The 24,706-nt window shown below is 45.1% G+C and overlaps 1 long non-coding RNA gene across 1 annotated transcript in view; it reads right to left on the reverse strand.

Moving 5' to 3' along the window:
• Positions 1-16,048: 16,048 nt before the first annotated feature.
• LOC145359670 (uncharacterized) overlaps positions 16,049-24,706 on the reverse strand; it is a 50,910-nt gene continuing 42,252 nt past the window's right edge. The window contains exon 3 of the long non-coding RNA XR_013889616.1: positions 16,049-16,678. This is a non-coding gene — a long non-coding RNA (uncharacterized LOC145359670). The remainder of the gene's footprint in view (positions 16,679-24,706) is intronic.

Genomic DNA, 24,706 nt, shown 5'->3' on the forward strand with positions numbered 1-24,706 from the left:
TGTGCACTGTGACATTTCAGAGAGTTTACCTGAACATTAGTTCAGGTAAACAGAGGTTTACAGCATGGAAACCGGCTCTTCATGCCAACTTGTCCATGCCACCCTTTTTTTTAAAACCCCTAAGCTAATCCCAAAAGAAAGGTCAAAAACAGTATATCGGGACAAGCTCACCCTAAGGAATTTTGCTGCTTTTGATTACTTTCCCACAACAAGAAGCTGTGTCAATTTCTAAAAAGCTATGCATAGAGAGAATCCAATTTGAGAAACTCGTTTTGTTCTAAATTGGAAGCAAACCCCAAAGGGTATAAATGCCTGGTGTGGTAACTATTGCTGGATTTTGCCTATTGTTTCAAAACCTATGGGATGTTGTTTGGGGAGGTTTAGTTCTGACATTAGGAAAATAGAGTTGGCAAGATTTGGTACTGGGTACATTTACCTCGCCTGTGGCTGAGTTTCTCTGGTCTGATCGCAGTGAGTGGAGATTTGGCTGAGCACCAAATTTTCCATTCTCACTGACAGCAGTAGCAGGGCCTTTGAGACCCGAGAATCCTGACTACTATGTATAGTCATTAAGGTAGTTTGTTTAAACATTATTTTGTTTAAAATCATCACAAAAATGTCTGGGACATCCTTCAATGGACTTCATGAGCAGAATTTTCTCAAAGAAATTCTGTGTAAAAAGGGCCAAAAAATGGGAGGTTTCCTCACCAGTTTTTTCAGCAGAGTAGGTAATGATAATTTATGGTATTCTGTGCAATAAAAGGTGGTAATGTGATTCTCGCCAGTAAGGGGAGGGATGGAGTTTCAGCTCACTGCGAAGCTGGCTGCTGAGCTCCGGGAGCACCAGTGTGCAGGTGCCCCAATCTCCCAAAGTATCGTGTAAGCGTGACGTTGATATTTAAATCAGCCTTTCTTCCCAGGTACAAGGCTAATTTCTCTGGCAGAAGACAGATGGCAAAATCACGAGGGGCAAAAAAGTCAGGCGCGAACCCAATATTTTACCCCTCGCCCAATCTTGCTGGCTTGCCACGCCAATCGATTGGCCTGGCAAGCTGCTGTGATCCTGCCCCACATCTTTCCCCAAATTGTACCAAATTGCAAAGTATATTGAGAGCAGGCATTTCAAGCTTCCAGCCTGGGATTTAAAATACCCTAGTGTGTAATATCAACTGTACTCTTAACACAATGCTGTAATCAGGAGCTGAAGTGTACACATTGACCTGCGCCGCACCACTTCAGATGTTTACCGCACTAATGAGGCTCAAAGTGGCGTCAAGCATCATTTGAGTTTAAGTTGACCCTTTCAAAGAACTATCAGAATCACTTCTGCTCCATTTAGATTAACAAGGTGCCGAGCTGACAGCACTGATAATCTGGCATCATCTAACCGCATTGACATCGGGCCGTACACAAGATTAAAGCTTTGAGCCAATTCCCAAAGTTTAATGGAAGCGACAGATTTATCGAGGAGCCAGCCATTTCAGGGAATGCAGAACAAAGCTGACGTCCGTTGGTTTTGGTAAGTTACACAAGGCTTTATCTGCTGAGACTGAACACGGTCTAGAACGGACTTACTTTTGTAACGTTTTTTTCCCTTCTTTCTGAAAGACATATTTGAATAAATCCCACAATAATGAACGAATGTCCTCCTGCACTATTGAACACAACAGCAGCACCCCATATTTCAGTACCTCTGATTTGTGCCACATTGAAGGGCAATCCTGTCATATTTTGTTTGGACTTTAGATTTATTCATGTCTATTCTGAGATTCTTGCCAGTCTCTGTTGTCGCCTAAACCCACATTCATTAACTGGGAAATTCCAGATAGCAGGATTACTCCGTTGTATCAGAAACTGTCCTTTATATATACATTGACATAATCTACCCCCAGCCCAGCCATGTCATAGAATCCCTATGAAGGAGGCCATTCGGCTCATCTAGCCTGCACTGACTACAATCCCACCAAGGCCCCATCCCCATAACGCCATGCATTTACCCTAGCCATTCCCCCTGACACTAAGGGGCAATGTAGCATAGCCAATTCACCTAACACGCACACCTTTGGACCGTGGGAAGAAACTGAAGCACCCGGAGGAAACACGTACAGACATGGGAAGAACGTGCAAACTCCACACTGACATTATCCCAAGCTGGGGATCGAACCGAGTCTCTGGTGCTGTGAGGCAGTAGTGCTAACCACTGTGCCACCCTGCCATCCAACAAAATGTCAATTTTGTTGTCAATCAAATAAATTATAGGCAGTTAAGCTGATCTGTAAACTTGATTGTCTGAACTCAGTGTTGCTCCAACAAGTGAAATTAGATTTAGGGCCTGTCTCTAAAGGACTCTGAACCGGTGATGAAATTGATGACTAGCATGAAGGCGGAAAGGGCATGTTAGTAGAGTGGTGAAAAAGGCATATGGGACACTTACCTTTATCAATCGAGGCATAGATTACAAATGCAGGGCAGTCATGTTGGAGTTATATTGAACTTTGGCGAGGCCACAGCTAGAGTATTGTGTGCAGTTCTGTTCACCATTTTACAGGAAGGATGTGATTGCACTGGAGGGAGTGCAGAGGAGATTCACCAGGATGCTGCCTGGGATGGAAGAGAGGTTGGATAGGCTTGGGTTGTTTTCATTGGAGCAGAGAAGGCTGAGGGGACGACCTGATCGAGGTGTACAAGATTATGAGGGACATGGACAGAGTGGATAAAGAGCAGCTGTTCCCCTTAGTTGAAGGGCCAGTCACGAGGGGGGCAAAAGTTCAAAGTGAGGGGAAGGAGGTTTAGGGGGGATGTGAGGAAAAATCTTTTTCTGCAGAGGATGATGACGATCTGGAATGCGCTGCCTGGGAGGGTGGTGGTGGTGGGCTGCCTCACATCCTTAAAACAGTATCTGGATGAACACTTGGCCATAACGTTCAAGGCTATGGACCAAGGGCTGGTAAATAGCATTAGATGGGAGGTCAGCTGTTTCTTACGTGTTGGTGCAGACTCGATGGGCCAAAGGGCCTCTTCTGCACTGTATGAACCCTGTTCTCCCATCCCATGGTTCATCGGATCAGGAGATGCGCATGTCGGACATTTTGCAGGATTCATCAATGCTGGAAATTGGCAAGAAGGCAAGGTAAATGATTTAAATCTATTTTTAATCTATTTCACTGTCATTATTGGGCCCGTGACTAAGGTCTCCAGAACTGATAGCATCTCCCACCCTGCCAGCAGTATTTCACTCTGGCGGGGTTTAAAGTAGCTCCTTACTTGCTGAGAACTGCTGGGAGACCCTGCTGGAGCAATTGGTGTCCCCCAGTGGGTCAGGCGACAGGGGTTGGTGCTCCTGGGCATGGGTACCCTGGCAGTGCCAGCCTGTACATCCTGGCACTGCCCAAGGGGCAAAGTACCCATGTCCAGGGGGCACCTTGGCACTGCCCACTGGGCATCAGGCAGTGCCAAGGGGGCAGGGTCAAGGAGCAGGGCTAACGGGTGGGGAATAGGGCCGATCAGTGGGGGTGGGGACTCCCCCTACCACTCTTCAGATAGGATCGGTCGGACTGGAGGGAGGAGAACTTGGAGCATGCTGGGGTGGTGGTGGGGTGGGGTGGGGGTGGGGGTGGAATCTCCCACTGAAAAAACAATTGTGATTTACACCAGTTTTCCTGCCAATTCGGCACTTTGAACTTTTTTGGGAGCATTGGACCCCATGATTCTGTGATTCTACAATCACTCATCAGTAACTCTTACTTTACAAATGGTAAGTTTTTCTTTAAATTCAAAGAAAATTATTTTGTTGCCTCAAGTGATGCTCAACATTTCAAAGAAATACCATTGCCAAAAAGTGAAGCAGTTTAATTGGGTTCAAATTTCCCAATTTTAGCTGCTCTCTGCCAATTATACAGTGCAAGCCTCTCATTGTCTCTCCAGCTTTGTGAGCTTTTTACCTTCTTTCTGAAAGATATATTTGAATAAATCCCACAGTAATGAATGAATTTCCTCCTGAGAAACTTTACACAACAGCACCCCATATTTCAATTCCTCTCTTTTATGTACGGTGGCACAGTGGTTAGCACTGCTGCCGCGCAGCACCAGGGACTTGGGTTCAACTCTGGTCTCAGGTCACTGGCTGCGTGGAGTTTGCACATTCTCCTCGTGTCTGCGTGGATTTCCTCTGGGCGATCTGGTTTCCCCCCACAGTCCAAAGATGTGCAGGTTACGTGGATTGGCCATGCTAAATTGCCCCTTAGTGTCAGGGGGTTGAGCAGGGTAAATGCATGGGGTTATGGGAATAGGGCCTGGGTGGGATTGTGGTCCGTGCAGACTCAATTTGCTGAATAGCCTCTTTCAGCTCTGTCGGGATTCTATGATTTAAGTGCAATCCTTCCATATCTTATTTGGAGTTTAGATTTATTCATGTCTATTTTCAGAGATCCTTGCCGGTCTTCATTGTAGCCTTAAACCCATGTTCATGAACTGAGAAATTCCAGATAGCAGGGCAACAATGTGACAAGCATCACCTGGTGTGGATTCGGTGTCACCCTCTGGCCTGGCAGTCTCTGTCTGCATTTTTGTGATGTGGAGATGCCTGTGTTGGACTGGGGTAAACACAGTAAGAAGTCTCAGAACACCAGGTTAGAGTCCAACCAATTTATTTGATAGTAAACCCACAAGCTCTCGGGGTTTGCTCCTTCGTCAGCTGAATGGAGGAGAATGGTCTGGGGCCAGAACTCTCCATTTACTTAACGAAGGGGCAAACCCCAAAAGCTTGTGAGTTTGCTATCAAATAAATTGGTTGGGCTCTAACCTGGTGTTGTGAGACTTCTGACTGAATTTTTGTGCACAGTGGCATAGTAATTAGTGTCGTTGCCTTACAATGCCATAGACTCAGGTTCAATTCCCAGCTTGGGTCACTGTCTATGTGGAGTTTACACATTCTCCCTGTGCCTGCGTGGGATTCCTCTGAGTGTTCTAGTTTCCTCCCACACTCCAAAGATGTGCGGGTTGGGTGGATTGGCCATGCTAAATTGATCCTGGTGTCGAGGGGATTAGCAGGGTACATATGTGGGGTTATGGGAATGGGGGGGGATTGTACAGACTTGATGGGTGGAATGCCCTCTTTCTGTACTGTAGAGATTCTATAATCTACTTGCTGCAAACATGGAGAGTGGGCTGTGAGGGAGCTCGATTTGTCAGCCTACCTTTTCTCTGCGCTCTCTCTTTTTGGCCAGATGAGCTTTTTGTTTCTCTTCGCCTCTTCCCACGCAACCCCTGCCCCTTCAGACAGTCAGCCTCCAGAGGTCACGGCCGTCAGCGACTGTCTCTTACATTCCCTGAATCAATATTTGCCATTTTCCTTATAGTGCAGCCATGAATGTCTCATAACCTGCATGCAGCTCATGACCCAGTGATCAGCTCAATGGACAGAAGGTCTTTGTTAATACAACCATTGTGCTTCTGATGAATGTGGCAACATTAGTGCAGATGTTGTTGATTTAGGAATAAAAGAGGTCACAAATTCAATGGATACTGTGAGAGAAGCTCCCATATGTGCCTTTGAATGATGTTAGCTGAGAATTCCCTGCAGTAGCAGCACTGATATTCTGTGTCCAAACCTCTGCTACCTTGCTTGAATCTTTTCAGTCTTTTCCTGCCTCTGTTGCCTTCTGACAAGTTAATTCCATTCTCTATTTGAACCTTTATCTTTTTCATGTTTCATTTTTGTTTAATATTGTTTGAGAGGAATCTTGTTAAATGCCTTGCTGGGTCAGATATCCTGTTGTAGTTAACAACATGTGGTGATTAGCAGTTATCTGTAACTGTCTACGTGTGTGTGAGGACAATTTAAACTGATCCTTTTATCTGCAAATCATCAGTTATAAATAAAACAGTATTGTCGGGACACCTGGGACCCGCAGACACCTCAAATCATTACAACTTGCAGCTAACCATTCAGCATCACAATGTGGAAGTGTGCCAGAACCAGAGATTCCCTACAGCGTAGAAAGAGGCCATTCAGCCCATCGAGCCCTGCACTGGCAACAACCCCTCCCAGCCCCTATTACTGTAAGCCCTGCTAATCTCCCTGACACTAAGGGGCAATTGATGATGGCCAATCAATCTAACCCACACATCTTTGGAGATTAGGAGGAAACCGGAGCACCCGGAGGAAACCCATGCAGACACGAGGAGAATGTGCAAGCTCCACACAGACAGTCACCCGAGGCCAGGATTGAACCTGGGTCCCTAGTGCTGTGAGGCGGCAGTGCTAACCACTGTGCCATCATCCTATTAATTACTATTCATTACTTTTCATCGTGGTTTATTCAGAAGAGCCAAGCTCTCTCTGCCAATAGAAAATGCGTAGGTTAATAGTACAAGTAAAGAAACAAGTGTAGTGGGAGGGAGTTTACAGCCTCACTTGGGTGAGAATGGAAATTCCCACCGGAGGTTAATGGAGATTTCCGATGTCAGACCCTTGCCTGTGCTGGTTCCATGGTGGGCGAGGTTGTAGAGTTCTGGTCGGCAACTCTAAATGTTACTCTAGCTGTGAACATTTTAAGTTGAATTCAGGCCTTCTCTAGAGCTGAAGAGACATATATCTCTCAAAACGTGAACTCTGTTTCACTCTGCAATGCCGCTGTCAGTCACACTGGGTGGGATTTTCTATCCACCCTCGCCATAAACCAGAATATTCCACCCAAGGCCAATGGACCTTTGCATCGTCTGTCCCCCCTCATCCCCTTTCCCCACCCCCCCGCCCTGCTATGACTCCCATGGTGGGTGGGACAGGAAAATTCTTCCCACTGCCTTTTTCCAGCAGTTAGTGACTCCCCTTCCCCAACTGCCTGCAGCCTTGACGAAGACATGGAGGGTTGTACAATGTTATCACTCCCACAGAAGTTTCCAGAATAGATTTTTAGGTTAATTTGAGGAAGGGCGTTGTTGAGGACAGGGTGGTTGGGTGGGGGTGGGGGGGGAGGTGGCGGGGAGCGAGGAAGAGGGTTAATGGGCGAGGATTGGCAGGATTTAGATACGTAAAAATGTGAAACTCCATCTCCACCCACAGCAAACACATCCACTTCCAGTTTAACCAGGGCATTTGGGGCTTTGTAAGAAACTTGCTCCAGGGAGAAGTGTCAGTGATTCTAACATTTCAATGAGGCTTTATGTTTCAGATTTTTGCAAAATGCACACCCTGTGAAGCAGCATGGGCAAGATTAGTCACTAATTTAACTGGCCAGTTAAATGTTTTGAATATAGAAACATACCTTTAAGGAGACTCCAGCCAGTTGTAGGTGAAGCATTCTTTGCTTACAGATAGTGAGGAGGATTGTCAGTGGATACAGCAAGGTATAGATAGGCTGGAGACTTGGGCGGAGAGATGGCAGATGGAATTTAATCCGGATGAAGGTGAGGTGATGCATTTTGGAAGGTCTATTGCAGGAGTGAAGTATATGGCAAAACCCTTATAAGTATTAACATAAAGAGGGATCTGGACATTCACAGTTCCCTGAAAGTGGCAACACAAGTGGATAAGGTGGTCAAGAAGACATATGGCATGCTGGTCTTCATCGGTCAGGAGATAGGGTATAAAAATTGGTAAGTCATGTTGCAGCTGTACAGAACTTTAGTTAGAGCACATCTGGAATATTGCGTACAGTTCTGGTCACAACGCTACCAGAAGAATGCGGAGGCCTTGGAGAGGGTACAGAAAAGGTTCACCAGGATGTTGCCTAGTTTGGAGGGAATCGGCTATGAGAAGAGATTGATCAAACTTGGTTTGTTTTCACTTGAATGTCAGAGACTGAGGGGTGATCTGAAAGAAATTTATAAAATTATGAGATGCATAGCTAGAATGGATAGTCAGGGTGTTTTTCCCAGGGCAGAAGTGTCAATTATAATGGGGACATAAGTTTAAGGTAAACGGGGGAAAGTTTAAAGGAGATGTGAGAGGGAAGTTTTTTTTTTACATAGGGTGGTAAGTGCCTGGAATTGAGCTGCCAAAGGAGGTGGTAGAAGTAGATACAACAGCAATGTTTAAGAGGCATCTTGACAGATACATGAATAGGTAGGGAATAGAGGGATATGGACCACGTAGAGGCAAAAAGTCTTTACTTTAGAAAGGCATCAAGTGTCAGCGCAAGCTTGGTAGAGCCTGTGCTGCACTGTTCTTTGTTCTGTAAATGCAAATGTACACAAAGGTACAGTAGCATGATTTTTTACAGAAGATTATTCTGTCCCTTTTAAGTAAAACATATTCACTTTTGAACGTTGATTGGCCTGAATCCTTAAGAATGCAAATTAATAGAATCTGGACTCGAACCCTCTTTCTGTCACTTTAAATTAAACATATTTACTTCTCAGACCTAAATTTTGATCCTTATGAATGCAAATTTATATATTTTGGATTCAAAATAGGTTTCAAAATGATGACTGTGGTAATTTAACAGAATTTTCTGCTATTTGCAAATAACAGCTGCCTAAATTCCCAGTTCGAACATTCCTGTCAAGTCTTTTTGCCTCTCATCTTGAACAGCTGCTGGATTAGCCAGATTATTTTGGCATTGAATAAAAGTGAATTCCTCCACCGAACTCGGAACAAATCCATCCTGCGTTTGAGGGAGCCAGATGTTTCACACACCCATTAGATCGTTTGAGAAAAGTAAATACCGGAAGTGAGACTGTCGCCAGAACTCTACCACCTCGTCCAGCACGGGTTTGGAGCAAGTGAAAGTCCGACAATGGAAATCTCTGTTGACCTCGGATGGAAATTTCCTGTTCTGCTCGAGCGAGGCCGTTAAATCCCACCTTGAATCTCCAAATGACTGCTATTATTGTGAGAAATTTGGGTATTGGTAAGACCATGCAGATGTTATTTGATAAGCAGGACAAATCCCAGAGGGAAGCCTGATTCACGGATCATAAACCCTGTTACTTGTATTCTGGAAACAAGCAGAACCCTACTCACCGCTGTGTCTGCAACAGAATAGGAAGGGGTGAATGGAAATGTCTGTTGATCTCGGGCGGTGTTTTCCAGTCTCGCTGAACCGGGGCAGTAAAATCCCCCACACTGATCTTAGCAGCATAGAGTTCCAGTAACACTCCTAAGATTTTGAAATTGAAAGATGCATTCACAAGAAGAGTTTGTGAGACCCCACCTGAGGTCAATGAACCTTTGCACAGCCTTGTCTCCCAAAGCAGGCGGATCAGGAATATCCTGCCCCCCAGAATCCCAAACTGTATTAAAGAGTTGGGACTACTTGGGATGGGAAATAGAAATTGGGACTGTTTTTGTGTCATGAACACACTCCTGGGCGTGAGGAGTTTGGGGGGGGGGGGTGGTGCAACAGACACAGGCCTCAATTTTCAGAGGGGTATTCATGCTCCCCAATTAAGGATAGGAGATGGAGTGGGAGGGTCAATCTGAGTGGAGAGGCGCAGCAGATTACAACAGAGGGTAAGGATGCTTTAGGATGAGGATGCTGCAGTACTGTGTGTCACTTTAGTATCCTTATCTGAGGAAGGGCATCCTTGTTATGGAGGGAGTACAGCAAAGTTTAACCAGGCTGATTCCTGGGATGGCAAGGTCTGTCACATGAGGAGAGACTAAGTGGGTTAGGATTATACTCTCTGGAGTTTTGAAGAGTGAGAGGGGATCACATAGAAACTTATAAAATTCTAACAGGATTAGACAGGGTAGATTCAGAAAGATGGTGAGGGAGTCCAGAACTGGAGGGGGGCGGGGGGGGATCATAGTTTAAGGTTAAGGGGTTAGGACTGAGGTGAGGAGAAATGTCTTCATCCAGAGAGTGGTGAATGTGTGGAATTCACTACCACAATAAGTAGTTGAGGCCAAAACGTTGTCTGATTTCAAGAAGAAATTAGATACAGCTCTTGGGGCTAAAGGGATCAAGAGACATGGGGGGAAGGAGGAATCAGGATATTGAATTTGATTATCAAAATAAATGGTGCAGCAGGTTTGAAGGGCCAAATGGCCTCATCCTATTCCTGCTCCTATTTTCTTTTCTCGATGTAACAATTTTCAACTTCAGTTAAAAAATGGATCTTGCAGCCAAGTAATGATTGAGGTGGTGGGGGGTGGTGACAGGATGTGAGGGTGGGTGGTGGGGTGGGAGGGGGCCTCTATTAGGCAGCCTGCAACTGCTGCCCTACCCAGGAAGGCATGGGAGGGCCTCAGGGTCAGTCTCCTTAAAGGCCATCACTTGACATTGAAATAGACTCCTGCTGCCTGCGGATATAGGAATAGTCAGCCCCCTTTAACTGGTCTCAATCCCCCCATCCCCATTCACCCTAATGGTTGGCATGGTGGCACAGTGGCTAGCATTGCTGCCTCACAGCGCCAGGGACCCTGGTTCAATTCCGGCCTCGGGTCACTGTGTGGACTTTACACGTTCCCCCCCCCGTGTCTGTGTAGGTTTTCTCCGGGCGCTCCCATTTCCTCCCACAGTCCAAAGATGTGCGGGTTGGCCATGCTAAATTGCCCCATAGTGTCATGGGGGTTAGCAGGGTAGATAGATAGGGTTGGAGGATAGGGCCTGGTTGGGACTGTTCTTGCTGCAGGCCCGATGGGTCAAATGGCCTCTTCCTGCAGTGTAGCGATCCTAATTCTAAATGACCATGAGCCGTGGGCACGTCACACTGGCTGGCAGGACTAATCTTAAGTCCCACCCACCTTTGCCCCTGTCTCTGACAGAAACTCAAAACCCTGTCACCGGTGCACAAGGGGGAAATTTTGTTAAAGAATAAAACATCAAGTGTAGAGGATAGGTATAATCTACAAAATAATACCAATGGGATGGTGCAGTGGGTGGTAAAGTGGCAGATGGGTTCTAACATAGAGGAGTGTGAGATAATGCAGTTTGGGATATCATACAGCTACAGGAAATGCGCAATAAATGGGAATATGGGAATAAGTGGGAACGCTAAATGTATTTAAGTCACGGGTAGATAGGTTTCTGATACACAGGGGAATTAAGGGTTATGGAGAGAAAGTGGGAAAGTGGAACTGATCCACTTCAGATCAGCCATGATCTTATTGAATGGCGGGGCAGGCTCGAAGGGCTAGATGGCCTACTCCTGCTCCTATTTCTTATGTTCTTATGTTCTTATATACTAAGAGGCATAGACGACGTGGGAAATTTTGACATACAAGTGCACAGGTCCCTAAGATCAAGTCAGCACAGTTGTAAAGAAGGCATACAGAATGTCTTTCATTGACAGACATATAGAACATAAAGGAAGGATATCGGTCGAATTCTACCACCTCACCTGCCACAGAATCGGCACGGGCGAGGGTCCAACAACGGAAATCTCCGTTGACCTCAGGCAGGAATTTCTGGTCTTGCCCAAGCGAGGCTGTAAAATCCCACCCTGAATGTTGGAATTGTGTAAACCACTGGTGAGGCTACAGCTGGAGTATTGTGTGCAGTTCTGGCCACCATATTACAGGAAGGATGTAATTGCTCTGGGGAGAGTGTAGAGGACATTTACAAGAACGTTACCAGAGTTAATAAAGTGTAGCAATGAGGAGAGGTTGGATATTTCCCAAGAAACAAAGAAGCCTGGGGGTGGGGGGGGCGTGGTGGAGATGACTTGATAGAAGTGTACAATGTTATGAGGGGTGGCACTGCTGTTTCATAGCTCCAGGGACCTCGGTTCGATTCCCAGCTCGGGTCACTGTCTGTGTGGAGTTTTGATGTGGAGATGCTGGTGTTGGACTGGGGTAAAACAGAAAGAAACCCCACAACACCCGCTTAAAGTCCAAACAGGTTTATTTGTAGCAAAAGCCACAAGCTTTTGGGACAGGCTGTCCCTTCGTCATGTGGCTGGGAGTTCTGTTTGGAGTTTGCACATTCTCCTCGTGTCCACGTGGGTTTACTCCAGGTGCTCTGGTTTCCTCCCATAGTCCAAAGATGTGCAGGTTAGGTTGATTGGCCATACTGAAATTGCCTCTTAGTGTCTGGAAATGTGTAGGTTAGAGGGGTTAGAAGGTGGATACATGGATAGGGCCTGGGTGGGATTGTGGTCGGTGCAGACTCAATGGGCCAGATATCCTCTTTCTCCACTGTAGGGTTTCTGTGACTGACAGGAATGCTTTCTCCTATCTGACCTTGGTGGAGAATTCTAGAACCAGGACACAGAGATTCTAGATAAGTGGCAGTCAGTGTTGCGGGGACATGAGGAAGAACTTATTTTACACGGAGGGCGGTGGATATCTGGATTTCCGAGCTGGTGGCAGAGACCCGCAACTCTTTTATAAAGTACCTGGATCTGCACCTTGTGTGCTGTAAGCTACAGGGCAATGGGCTGGGTGCAGGAAGGTGGGATTGGAAAGGGTGTCCTCAGGCTGGCATGGATAAGATGGGCCAAATGGCCCCCATTTTTTTGCTGCAACTTTACTGTCATTCTAACTGTCTTACCTGCTGGAGATTCATTGGGAATTGCAATGTCTTTCGTAAAAGGGCTGGGGATTGAGTGGGAAGATAACTGGAAAATCTGCAGCATAAAACCAAGCAAACCCTGACCGTTATTTGATCAAGTAAATATATGGAATTGTATCTTCCTCTGTGTGTGACATCAGGCATTCAATCAATCCTTCTCTCTGTCTCTCCAATACAGGATAGATCAATGTACTGTTGAACGTTGGTTCCTTAGCTCCAGTTTGTTACTGGGTCACCGGACACACAGTGCTTTCCACCGATAATCAAGAGCCGGCCATGCGAATAATCCACAGGAGAGGGAACATAATCTCCCGTCGAGAAGAAACAATTATAGCAACATGCTGGGGAGCTGGATTTATCAGTCATCATGGTTGTAGATAAAGGCTATAAGAGGCGATCCACAAATATTAATTGATGCAAAGAAGTTATTCGACTGGATTCTGAGCACGATGAACAATTTCAAGCAAGACAAACTGGGCTACTCCACGGGGAGTTAGCATGAACATGATGGGCTGAATGGTGCCTTTTATGACTCTACTCAACGACACTAGTCAACAAACTTCACACAGGGCGGCACGGTGGCACAGTGGGGTTAGTGCCGCTGCCTCACAGCGCCAGGGACTTGGGTTCAATTCCGGCCTCGGGTGACTGTCTGTCTGTGTGGAGTTGCACATTTTCCCCGTGTCTTTCCTCCGGATGCTCCAGTTTCCTCCTCACATTACAAAGGTGTGCAGATTAAGTTGATTTAGGTTGTCTCTTTAGCAAAGTAAATATTTGCAGTTACAGGGATAGGTGGGATTGTTGTCAGTACAGGCTCAATGGGCTGAATGGCCTACTGTGGGGATTCTATGATGCTAGGACTCGACTAAATAGGATTTCCACTTCAGTGGTGTTGGTTGCAGAAAGTATGTGCTAAAAAAGTGTTTGTTGCCTTCTGTATACTATCACAAGTCCTTATTAGCTACTTCTTAGTATATAAAACTATACAGTAAGAGGCACAGACTTGGTGCTTTCTATATCCTTGGTCTCACACATCTCTAGTTAACACCACACTGATCATAGACCTTGATCACGTGCATTCTTACATCACTGTGTGAGCAATGCAATATTCAGTCCCACTTTAACCCTGTATGCATCAGATCCTTCTACTCCACCCAGACTACCACTCACTCACTGTGAGTATGTGCAGTGGGGCTACCTCTGCACACTCAGGGTGTTTCATGCTTTTCAAAGTGAAATGGTTCAATATCAAACCCAACAGATGAACACAAGATGCTGTGGATGCTGGAATCTGAAAGAAAAACAGAAAAATACTGGTCTGACAGAATCTGTGGAGAGAGAATAGAGCCAATGTTTTGAATCCAGAGTGGATCAATATCAAACTTGATTCCTGTTTTTGGCTCCCAAGTGGAAGGCATGGTCTTTTTCAAACCTGCTGACAAAATGGAAAGCGCTGTCCACTTTTTAAAAAATTCATTCAAGGCATGTGGGCATCGCTGGCTAGGTCAGTATTTATTGACCATCCTTAATTGCCCCTGAAAAGGGGGTGATAAGCTGCCTTCTTGAACTGCTGCAAGTCCATGTGGCGTAGGTACACTCACAGTGCAGTTAGGGAGCGAGCTTCAGGTTTTGTTCCACTGACAGCGAAGGAAGAGCGATATATGAGTGGCCTGGAGGGAACTTTCACATTGCTGTATTCATATTTGTCTGCTGCCCTTGTCTTTCTAGACAGGAGTGGGTTTGGAAGGTGCTGACTCAGAATTCTTGGGGAGTTCCCACAATGCATCTTGTAGAAGTACAGTTGGCTGCCACTGTGCATAGGTGGTGGACGGAGTGAATGTTTGTGGCTGGGGTGCCAATTAAATGGGGCTACTTTGTCCTGGGTAGTGTTGAGCTTCTTGGTTGTCGTTGGAGCTGCATTAATCCAGGCAAGTGGAGAGTTTTCCATTACACTGCTGACCTGTGCTTTGTAGATGGTGGACAGGCTTTAGGGAGTCAGGAGGTAAGTTACTTATCGCAGGATTCCTACTTTTGTAGTCATTTTATTTATGTGGCTAGTCCAGTTCAGTTTCTGTTCAATGTTAACTCCCAGCACGTTGATACAGGGGAGTTTGGCCACGTTAATGTCATTGAATGTCAAGGAGCGATGATTAGATTCTCTCTTGTTGGAGATAATCATTGCCTGGCACTTGTCTCGCTCAAACATTACTTGTCACTTGTCAGCAGATATGCATTTGAACATGGACTGCTTTGGTCTGTGAGGAGCCGTGAATGGTGTTAACATTGTGCAAGCATTAGCAAACATTCCCACTTCTGACCTTATGATGGATGAAAGGTCACTGAAGAAGCAGCTGAAGAAGGTTGGGCCTAGGACACTACCCTGAGGAACTCCTACAATGATGCCCTGGAGCTGAGATGATTGGCCTCCAATAAACACAACCATCTTCTGTTGTGCCAGTTTTGGCAGCAGTGAGCTTTCCCCCGATTCCTATTAACTCCAGATTCCTCGGTGCCAAACTCTGTAAAATACAGTCTTGATGTCAAGGGCAGTCACTCTCACCTCACCTCTGCAATTCAGCTCTTTGGACCCAAGGCTGAGCTGAGTGGCCCTGGCAGAACCCAAACTGAGCGTCAGTGAGCATGTTATTGATAAGTAAGTGCTGCTTGATTGCGCTGTTAATGACCTTTTCCATCGTCTTACTGATGATCAAGAGTAGACTCTCGGTGATTGGCTGGGTTGGATTTGTCCTGCTTTTTGTGCACAGGACATACCTGGGCAATTTTCCACATTGCCAGGTAGATGCCAGTGTGGTACAGGAACAGCTTGGCTAGGAGCACGGCAAGTTCTGGAACACAAATCTTCAGTATTATTGCTGGAATATTGTCAGGAACTCATTTATCACATGATAATAGGTCGATTCCACAATTAACTATCCAACTGAAAATTTTATAATATTCTTCTTTTTTTGCTTTGACTTTTGTTTTTTTTAATAGTGCCTAATAATTAATTTATAGTCTAAGGCTGGAATGTTATGCCCTCTGCACCTGGGAAGAAGCTGGCATGTAAAATCAGATGTCAAGGCAGAGGTGCTGGATCCATTGCCCACTTGCCACATTGGCAAGGCTACCAGGTATAGCTTGTGCCCCATGCAGGGCCTCCCAGAGGAAAGGACCACTCTTACTGGAAGATTTCCCTGCACTCTGAATGAACAATACCACCAACCCCCTACCAGGGCCTGCTGACTGTCTCTGATAAACCCGCCCAACCCACCTTACTTCCTATTGCAGCCAACGATGCTTCTGGTCCAGGGCCTACTGCATTCTGGAGTGACCAAAATCCACTGAGAGTGACATTAGTAATCAATGATAGCTTGCAAGCCTTCGAAATGGAGATAGTCAGGTCAGGCAACTTGATCTGAGGTCAAAGGATTTATTTCCAAACATTTGTTCCTATAAATCTGAATTCATGCTCTTTAGGTGTGTTTTTCCCCCAAAATAATTGCAGTGTTTAATGAAGTTTATCTCCAACACAAAAAAAAACATTTTTCACAGGGTTAGAAGCAATATTCTGAATAGTAACAAATGGTTGTGCCCTTTGTAGGCCATTCTTAGCACCTTTTTTAACGAAGCCAGGAATCCATAAATGGATTGACAACTGTTAAGATAACAAATATTGAAATTGTGGGTGGCACAGTGGCACAATGGTTAGCACTGCTGCCTCACAGCACCAGGGACACAGGTTCGATTCCAGCCTTGGGCGACTGTCAATGTGGAGTTTGCATGTCCTCCGGGTGCTCTGGTTTCATCCAACATTCTAAAGATGTGCGGGTTAGGTGCATTGGCCAACACTAAATTGCCCCTTGGTGTCCCAAGATGTGTAGGTTAGGGAGATTAGTGGTTACAGGGATTGGGCCTGGGTGAGACGCCCTTTTGCAGAGTTGGTACAGACTCGATGGGCCAAATGGTCTCCTTCTGCACTGTAGGGATTCTACGAATAGTCAACTCTCATTCAAATCTATCAGTTGTGCATCTGCCATTATTTTGAAATGTTTGAGATGTGACGGAGTTTAATCAGCAGCCAAAATAAAATGCTGGCTAACATGTCTGTGCGTCTCTTTCTCAGAACTTTGTCCTGGGTTTTTACTTTGAGCATTGGGCCTTATCCCTCCTGATGCCAAGGACTGAATATTTCTAACACTCCTCAGCAGGTCTGGCAGCATCTAGAGAGAGACAGAGATTTAAAAATCATGTTGATTTAAAAATAGTCGAATCAGCCTTTTACCAATTCAGTTGGAGACAGTTGACTCCAATTCCTTGGAGAGCATCCAGGACAGAAACATATTTAAAGGCAACTTAACTTCACCACAGGTTGTGATTATTGTCGGCCAGGCTGCAGCTCGCAAATTAACGTAAGGAAATAAGAAATCAGAACAGGAGTAAATCATAAGATCATATAACTCCTCAAATTTCCATGACTAATCTGCTTCCTCATCTCCAGCTTCCTCTCATTCCTCTTGTCCACCTATCGATGGGGCGGCACAGTGGTTAGCATTGCTGCCTCACAGTGCCCAGGTTCAATTCCTCGGGTCAGGTTATGTGGAGTTTGCACATTCTCCCCATGTCTGCATGGGTTTCCTCCCACAGTCCAAAGATGTGCAAGTTAGGTTGATTGGCCATGCTAAATTGACCATAGTGTCAGGGAGATTAGCAGGGGTAATTATGTGGGGTTACGGGAGTAAGACCTGGGTGGAATTGTGGTTGGTGCAGTCTTGATGGGCCAAATGGCTTCCTTCTGCATTGTAGGGATTCTATGATAGTGGAAGCAGATATGGTAGTGACTTTTAAGGCTGTCCGGACAAATACATGAATAGGATGGGAATAGAGGGATATAGTCCCTGAAAGGATAAGGGGTTTTAATTCAGTCGGGCAGCATGGTTGATGCAGGTTTGGAGGGCCGAAGGGCCTGTTCCTGTGCCGCAATTTTCTTTGTTCTTTATTCTTTGTTCTTTGAAACCATTATTTGCTATTTATATTGGGAGGTGGCGCAATGGTTAACATTGCTGCTTCACAGTACCAGGCACCTAGGTTCAAGTCTGGCCTTGGATCACTGTCTGTGTGGAATTTGTACATTCTCCCCGTGTCTGTATGGGTTTCCTCCAGTTTTCTCCCACATCCAAAGATGTGCAGGTTAGGTTGATTGGCCATGCTCAATTGCCCCTTGGTGTCAGGGGATTAGCTGGATACATACTTGGGATTACGGAGCTAGGGCCTGGTGGGATTGTAGTCAGTGCAGGCTTGATGGGCCAAATGGCCTCTCTCTGTACTGTGGTGATTCCATTCTATGCAAGGGAACTAGAAATGACAAGAGCCCTTTACGATTTCCTTGTGTGGAGTTGCTCCGCACACCCCCTGCAGATGGCTGGGCTGAATATGTGATGGGATCATCTTGCGCCTTCACTATCTAAATGGAGCTGTCTCACGATCTCGGCAGGGGGGTGATTACATACCCCATGGATTTTCCTTTTCATTCAACTGGATCACTAAGGCTCCTAAAACAGGTTTTGTTGAAGAACATTATAGGATGCGGACTGTTAGAAAGAGTTTGACTCCTGTTTGTTTTGTAACCAGAGTAGCTTTGAACATTGATGGAAGATATCAAAGCACCCTCTGTCTACCTCCTTTGTCCAGGCAGACTCATGCCATGTATACCATTGTGAGGATTAGTCTCAACAACATGTAACTTGGGTCTTGGACAAGAAAAGTGATCGAAACTGAATGTATCCCTAAATACTTGGATTAAAGGACAGAAGGAATATTAAATCCCGGCCAACAAAAATTGTAAAAAATCACTTGCTATGATTACCCCGGACATTCTCTCTTCCACCTTCTTCTGCCGGGAAAAAGATATAAAAGTCTGAGGTCACGTACCAACCAACTCAAGAGCAGCTTCTTCCCTGCTGCCATCAGACTTTTGAATGGACCTACCTTGCACTAAATTGATCTTTCTCTACACCCTGGCGATGACAGTAACACTACACTCTGCACTCTCCCTTTTCCTTCTCTATGAATGGTATGCTTTGTCTGTATATTGCACAAGAAACAATACTTTTCACTGTTTTAGTAATACACGTGACAATAATAAATCAAATCAAATCTAGTGTCTGCTGTACAGGATTGTGGCAGCAGATTACGCTTGTGCTGTCTCAGATATCACACCATAGCCCATAGCCCGTCTCCTGGGAAACGATCTGCTAAGCCGATAATATTAGCAGCTTCGCAGTGGATTCCAGGAAGTGTGCCAAGCAACTGAAATCACTGAGTTACCAGCAGTGCTGCATTAATGGTAATTTAATTTTAAAGAAATTGAAGTTGCAGCAGAAAAGCTGGTGCCAACACAGCAGCTTATCAGAACTCTGAAAATATGAGGCGTTGAAAGTTCTGACTATTCCTGATCAAGATTATAACATACAGAAGCAGAATTAGGCCATTTGGCCCTTCGAGTCTGCTCCACCATTCAATCATGGCTGAGAAATTTCTTAACTCCCATCTTTTCCCCATGATCTTTGATCCCTTCAGTGATCAAGGGCCTAAGTATCTCTGTCTTAAATACATTCAATGATCTGTTCTCCACAGCCTTCCATAGATTCACTATCCCCTGGCTGAAGAAATTCCTCCTCATCTCAGTTCTAAAGGATTGTCCCTTTATTCTGAGGCTGTGCCCTTGGGATCCTCGTCTTTCCTACTAAGGGAAACATCTTCCACACATCCACTCTCTCCGGATCTTTCAACATTCTTGAAAGGGTGCCTATGTAGAGGGTGCAGGGGAAGCAGCATAGATATTGAGATCATGAGTATCAGATTCATGTATCTGGATTTACATCCCCATTAGCATTCATCAAAAAGAGCAATCGATCTGGTTAAATCTTACAGTAGTGTCACAGACAGGAGTGGGATCAATTTAACCTACCCTGATTTCCCCATTTCCTACCAGTCTGCTGTGAACAAAGATTTCTTTAATTCCGATTTCCCCCTTGATAAATGGTGCCATATTTTCTCCAACCCTTGTATTTGTAATATCCCAAATTCTCTATGAATAACTCACAGGAAAACATGAGATAAGATGAAATCAAAAGGGTTGGTTTATTTAACACACACCCACACATACGCCAGAAGGTTTTTGCAGCTTTCACCCTTTTAGCACTCACACAATAAATGGGAGATAAGAAAAAAAGAGAGTTCAGAGCACGGCCAGCTCAGAAAGGACAGTAGGATTAGGGGGCACAGCCTCAAGATAAGGGGGGGGGAGCAGTTTAGAACGGAGTTGAGGAGGAACTTCTTCACTCAAAGGGTGGTGAATCTCTGGAATTCTCTGCCCGTTGAAGTGGTGGAGGCTACCTCGCTAAATATATTTACGACACGGGTAGATAGGTTTTTGACAGACAAGGGAATTAAGGGTTATGGGGAGAAAGTGGGAAAGTGGAACTGAGCCACTTCAGATCAGCCATGATCTTATTGAATGGCGGGGCAGGCTCGAAGGGCTAGATGGCCTACTCCTGCTCCTATTTCTTATGTTCTTAAAATATACTTTACAATTTTACATGCATCCAGCGTCCAGAATCAGAAGTCCACTGGAATGTTCCTTACGATGGGAGATTGGCTGATTGTAGAGTGATCCGTCTTTCCAGAGCGAGTCTTCCACGATGGGGGAAGGCATGTAGTGCGGGTCAATCTGGAGGCAAGTGTTCCTAAGTTCCAGCACTTGGCAGGTTTAATGAGTTCCTTCTGCTGCTTCTGGCCTGATGGCAGACAGCACAAGCCATTGCCTGGAGCTCTGTTCACATTGGAGGTCAAACAGTAACCGCGGCAGTTTGGTTCCACTGGGCAATATTACAGTGCAGTCTGGGGGGAGGTCATGCAACATACCTCCTCAATTTTGGACAAAGGATGCATGCTCCCATGGCTGGAATCTTGAGATGTTTGCTTGGAGTCAGGATTTATTTGGTTTTCAGTCACCTAAACAAAACCCTCTTCTCAAAACCATTGTTTTGGAACAGTTAATGGTTCGGCCATTAGCATCCAACATTGGCCAGAATAAACCCACAATTGTTCCTTTCAAACTGCTGGAAGACATTATGTGACCAGCAGGAGACATTCTTCTCATCTCAGTAATGATCCATGTTGAAAAGCGCAGAAAAAACTTTATAATTAGCCCAGCTGACAAATACATATATATTCATAGAATCATAGAATTCCTACAATGCAGAGGCATGCCATTTGGCCCATTGAGTCTGCACCAACTCTCCGATGGAGCATCCCACCCACACCCTATCCCCATAACCCCACGTGTTTCTCCCACTAATTCCCCCTAACTTAGCATAGCCAACTTGCACATCTCAGGAGCTTTTCAGCTGTTCATGCCAGCGGGATTCTCCAGCCCCGCTGCAGAGTACGGAGATTTGGTCCAGCGCCAAATTCTCCATCCTCGCTGGCAGCAGCAGTGGGGCGTGAGTGGCGGAAAATTCCAGCCATATTCTTTCGCGTCTGAATGGTAACAATACAGTTACACGAAACCTGCTTCAATTTTTGCCCTGCTTTTTCTCTGCCTCAAGTGAATCCAAAGGAAAGTTAATAAATGACCAACCTCCAAATATTCTGAAGCTTTTGAGCTTTTTTTAAATGCCTTACTTTGAGGCTTTTGTGTTGACTCCAGCTATGAGCTTCTGTGGTGCTGTATGGATTTTTCTTTTCCATTTATGCTATTTTTGAAAAAATGATATTTAAGATTTTTTTCTCTCCTGCGCTCGACAGTACTTGCTATTTGTGTGGAGCTAAAAATAGCCAAGGCCCGCCTGCTGAATTCACTAGGATACTGGCTGAGGTTATGCAATTTCTATAACCCGTGACAGGGTAGGAAAGGGCTGAAGGAAAAAGGGGAGGTCAAGAAAAGGAATTCTCATGGTGCATTTTCAGGGGAGATGAAGCAACACGGAGGAATCAGATAAAGAGTCCCCTAAGAACATAAGAAGTAGGAGCAGGAGAAGGCCATCTAGCCTTTCGAGCCTGCCCCGCCATTCAATAAGATCATGGCTGATCTGAAGTGGATCAGTTCCACTTCCTGGCCTTCTCCCCATAACCCTTAATTCACTTGTCTATCAGAAATTTATCTACCCGTGACTTAAATATATTCAACAAGGTAGCCTCCAACACTTCAATGTGCAGAGAATTCCAGAGATTCACCACCCTTTGAGTGAAGAAGTTCCTCCTCAACTCTGTTCTAAACTGCAACCCCCCCCAACCTTATTTTGAGGCTGTGCCCCCTAGTTCTGTTTTCCTTTCTAAGTGGAAAGAATCTCTCTACCTCTACCCTATCGAGCCCCTTCATTATCTTGTAAGTCTCTATTAGATCCCCCCTCAGCCTTCTAAACTCCAACGAGTACAGGCCCAGCCTATCCAATCTATCCTCATAAGCTAACCCCCTCATCTCTGGTCTCATGTGGCAAGCTGACTCAAGATAATGAATAATGTAGGTTGGGTTTGAAGCCAATGCAGTTCCACTTCCCCAAGGTGGGGGAACCATTCCTGGCAGCATACGGTCATCTTACAGCTCACCCCTGTGAGTCAGTGAGTCACCACAGTGTCGTTCACCTAGTTTGTGTTACCAGAATTCAAGGTGTGATGATGAGTGTGCCTGCAATATCAGTGGGAGATGGATAATGAATACACTCTCTGCTGGAGTACAGGCATATGTGTTAAAGCAGCAATGAAGCTAGCTTAAGAACACTTATAATTCTTCAAAATAACCCAAACCACGTCACTTTGAGTGACTTATTTTTGAAGTTCATTAACTATTATTAAGCAGAAGAATGCACTGTGGCAAATGAGATGAATTATCAGTTGAATAGTATTCCTTTGGCTAAGAAAGTTTTACAAGAGAACTCCCTTTCCTTCTTTAAATTGTACCACAGTTCACTAATATCCTTAAGGGAAGGAAATCTGCCATCCCTATCTGGAAAGTTCTTTCCACACGCCTGATGAAGGAACGGTGTTTTCGAAAGCTTGTGGGTTTACTATCAAATAAACTGGATGGACTTCAACCTGGTGTTGTGAGACTTCTTATAATAAATGCTGGCCAGCCTGCGACACCTATGTTTCATGAATGAATAAAAAGTGACATCTTTTATGTCTTTTATTTGCACGGTGGGACAATGGTTAGCTCTGCTGTCTCACAGCATCAGGGACCCGGGTTCAATTCTGAACTGAGCTGACTGTCTGTGTGGAGTTTGCACATTCTCCCTGTGTCTGTGTGGGTTTCCTCCCACAGTCTGAAAGATGTGTGGGCTAGCTGGTTTGGCCATGTTAAATTGCCTCTGAGTGTCAGGGGGACTAATGGTAAATATGTGAGGTTATGGGGATAGGGCCTGGATGGGATTGTTGTCGGTGCAGGCTCAATGGGCCAAATGGCCTCCTTTTGCACCGTAGGGATTCTATGAAAACTGGCAGTTGAGAACTTAGCTTGACATTTTAACTGAAACAAGCTCCTCTGACAAAGTAGCACTCTCCTTTTCCAGCGTGGAGCTAACAGCGGAGATTATGTGCACAAATCCAGAAGTAAACCTTAAACCAACAAACTTTTTGGCTCAGGTAAGTGTGCTACCAACTTATTCAAGGCAGTTTGTGTCTTGTTTTTATGTTCCAGAATGACCAATGTTAATATTGTGAACTAATTTTATTAAGAACAGAATATGGTCATATATTGTAAGGCCCATGCAGCCTGGCTTCAACTTTCATTGGCTATCTGACCTTCAACTTCCAGGTCAGGTGACCCCATGAAGTACAGAGGGCACGTATTACATCTAATACTGAAATCCACTACGACAATCACCTTAATATCATGACATTTGGCAGGCTTGGTACGGGTTACCAGTTAATGTGAGCCCGAATTCTCTGGTCTTGTACTCCAGACTCACAACAATGTGGTTGACTTTTAAATGCCCTCTGAAATAGCTTTGCAAACAAGTTCAAGGGGCAATTAAGGATGGGCAATGAATGTGGGCCTTGCAATGAATGTGGCCCAAATCTGATGAAAGAATAAAGAAAGTACCTCAATGTCACCAGTCTTGAGACTTTGGATGATTAGGCACTGCACCTTTTGCCCATTTCTTCCATTCATTGGACATGGGTATTGCTGGCTGGCTAACATTTGTTGCCCATCCCTATTTGCCCAGGGGGCAGTGGAGAGTCAACCACATCGCTGCGGCTCTGGAGTCACATGTAGGCCAGACCAGGCAAGGACAGCAGATTTCCTTCTCTAAAGGAATTAGTGAACCAGATGGGTTTTTCTGACAATTGACAATGGTTCCATGGTCATCAGTAGATTCTTAATTCCAGAATGTTTTAATTGAAGTCAAATTCCACCATCTGCCTTTGCCGGATTTGAACCAAGAACATTAGCTGAGTTTCTGCATGATTGGCATCATAGAATTCTATACTACAGAAAGAGGCCATTTGGCCCATTGAGTCTGCACCAGCACAATTCCACCCAGGCCCTATCCCCCATAACCCTGTGCATTTAACCCAGCAACACTAAAGTGCAATTTAACATGATGATAATACCACAAGGCTGTTGCCTCCCCACATTTCAGTATGATTTTGCCAGACCTCTTCTTTGTAAAGGATGAAAAAGACTTGAAAGAAATGTCTAGCTTTGACAGCTCCACAAAATGCCCCCAATCCCTTTAACTTTAACGAGAATTCTTTAAGAGATGTTTTGTACAATTTCTCATCTTTCCTTTTGTGAGCTTCCTGCTGCTAAGTTGCCCCCTTCCTTTTAAAGCTCATGAACCCTTGCTGAATTGAGAGAGCTGGTGCACGGGGTGTAATAAATTCATCTTTGATCTACCCACATGATTTGATATGATGAGACGCACTTGTGTAATTCACACCATTGCGTGCCCTGTTCAAAATGGCAGAAGGGACTGCTTGTTTATACGGTTTGGTGAGTATCACAGGGCCTCCCTTTTCTGAAGACCTGCAGTAAAACTAATCTTCAAAATGTTCAAGTAAAAATATCATAGTGTCCACTGTTCTGGGCTTGCAGCCTCATGATAGAGAACAACCAGACTACAAAGGACAAGAAGTTGGCAATCCAGTGACTAAGACACCATAGCACCTGCTTCCTAACCAGATGGTGATAAGTTCACAAGCTTGAGTCAGCCAGGTACTGATCCTCATCCGTTGCTGTTTGGCAG

The sequence above is a fragment of the Carcharhinus amblyrhynchos genome, chromosome 28, assembly GCF_965287045.1.
Source record: "Carcharhinus amblyrhynchos chromosome 28, sCarAmb.v2.hapA, whole genome shotgun sequence".
Taxonomy (NCBI): Eukaryota; Metazoa; Chordata; class Chondrichthyes; order Carcharhiniformes; family Carcharhinidae; genus Carcharhinus; species Carcharhinus amblyrhynchos.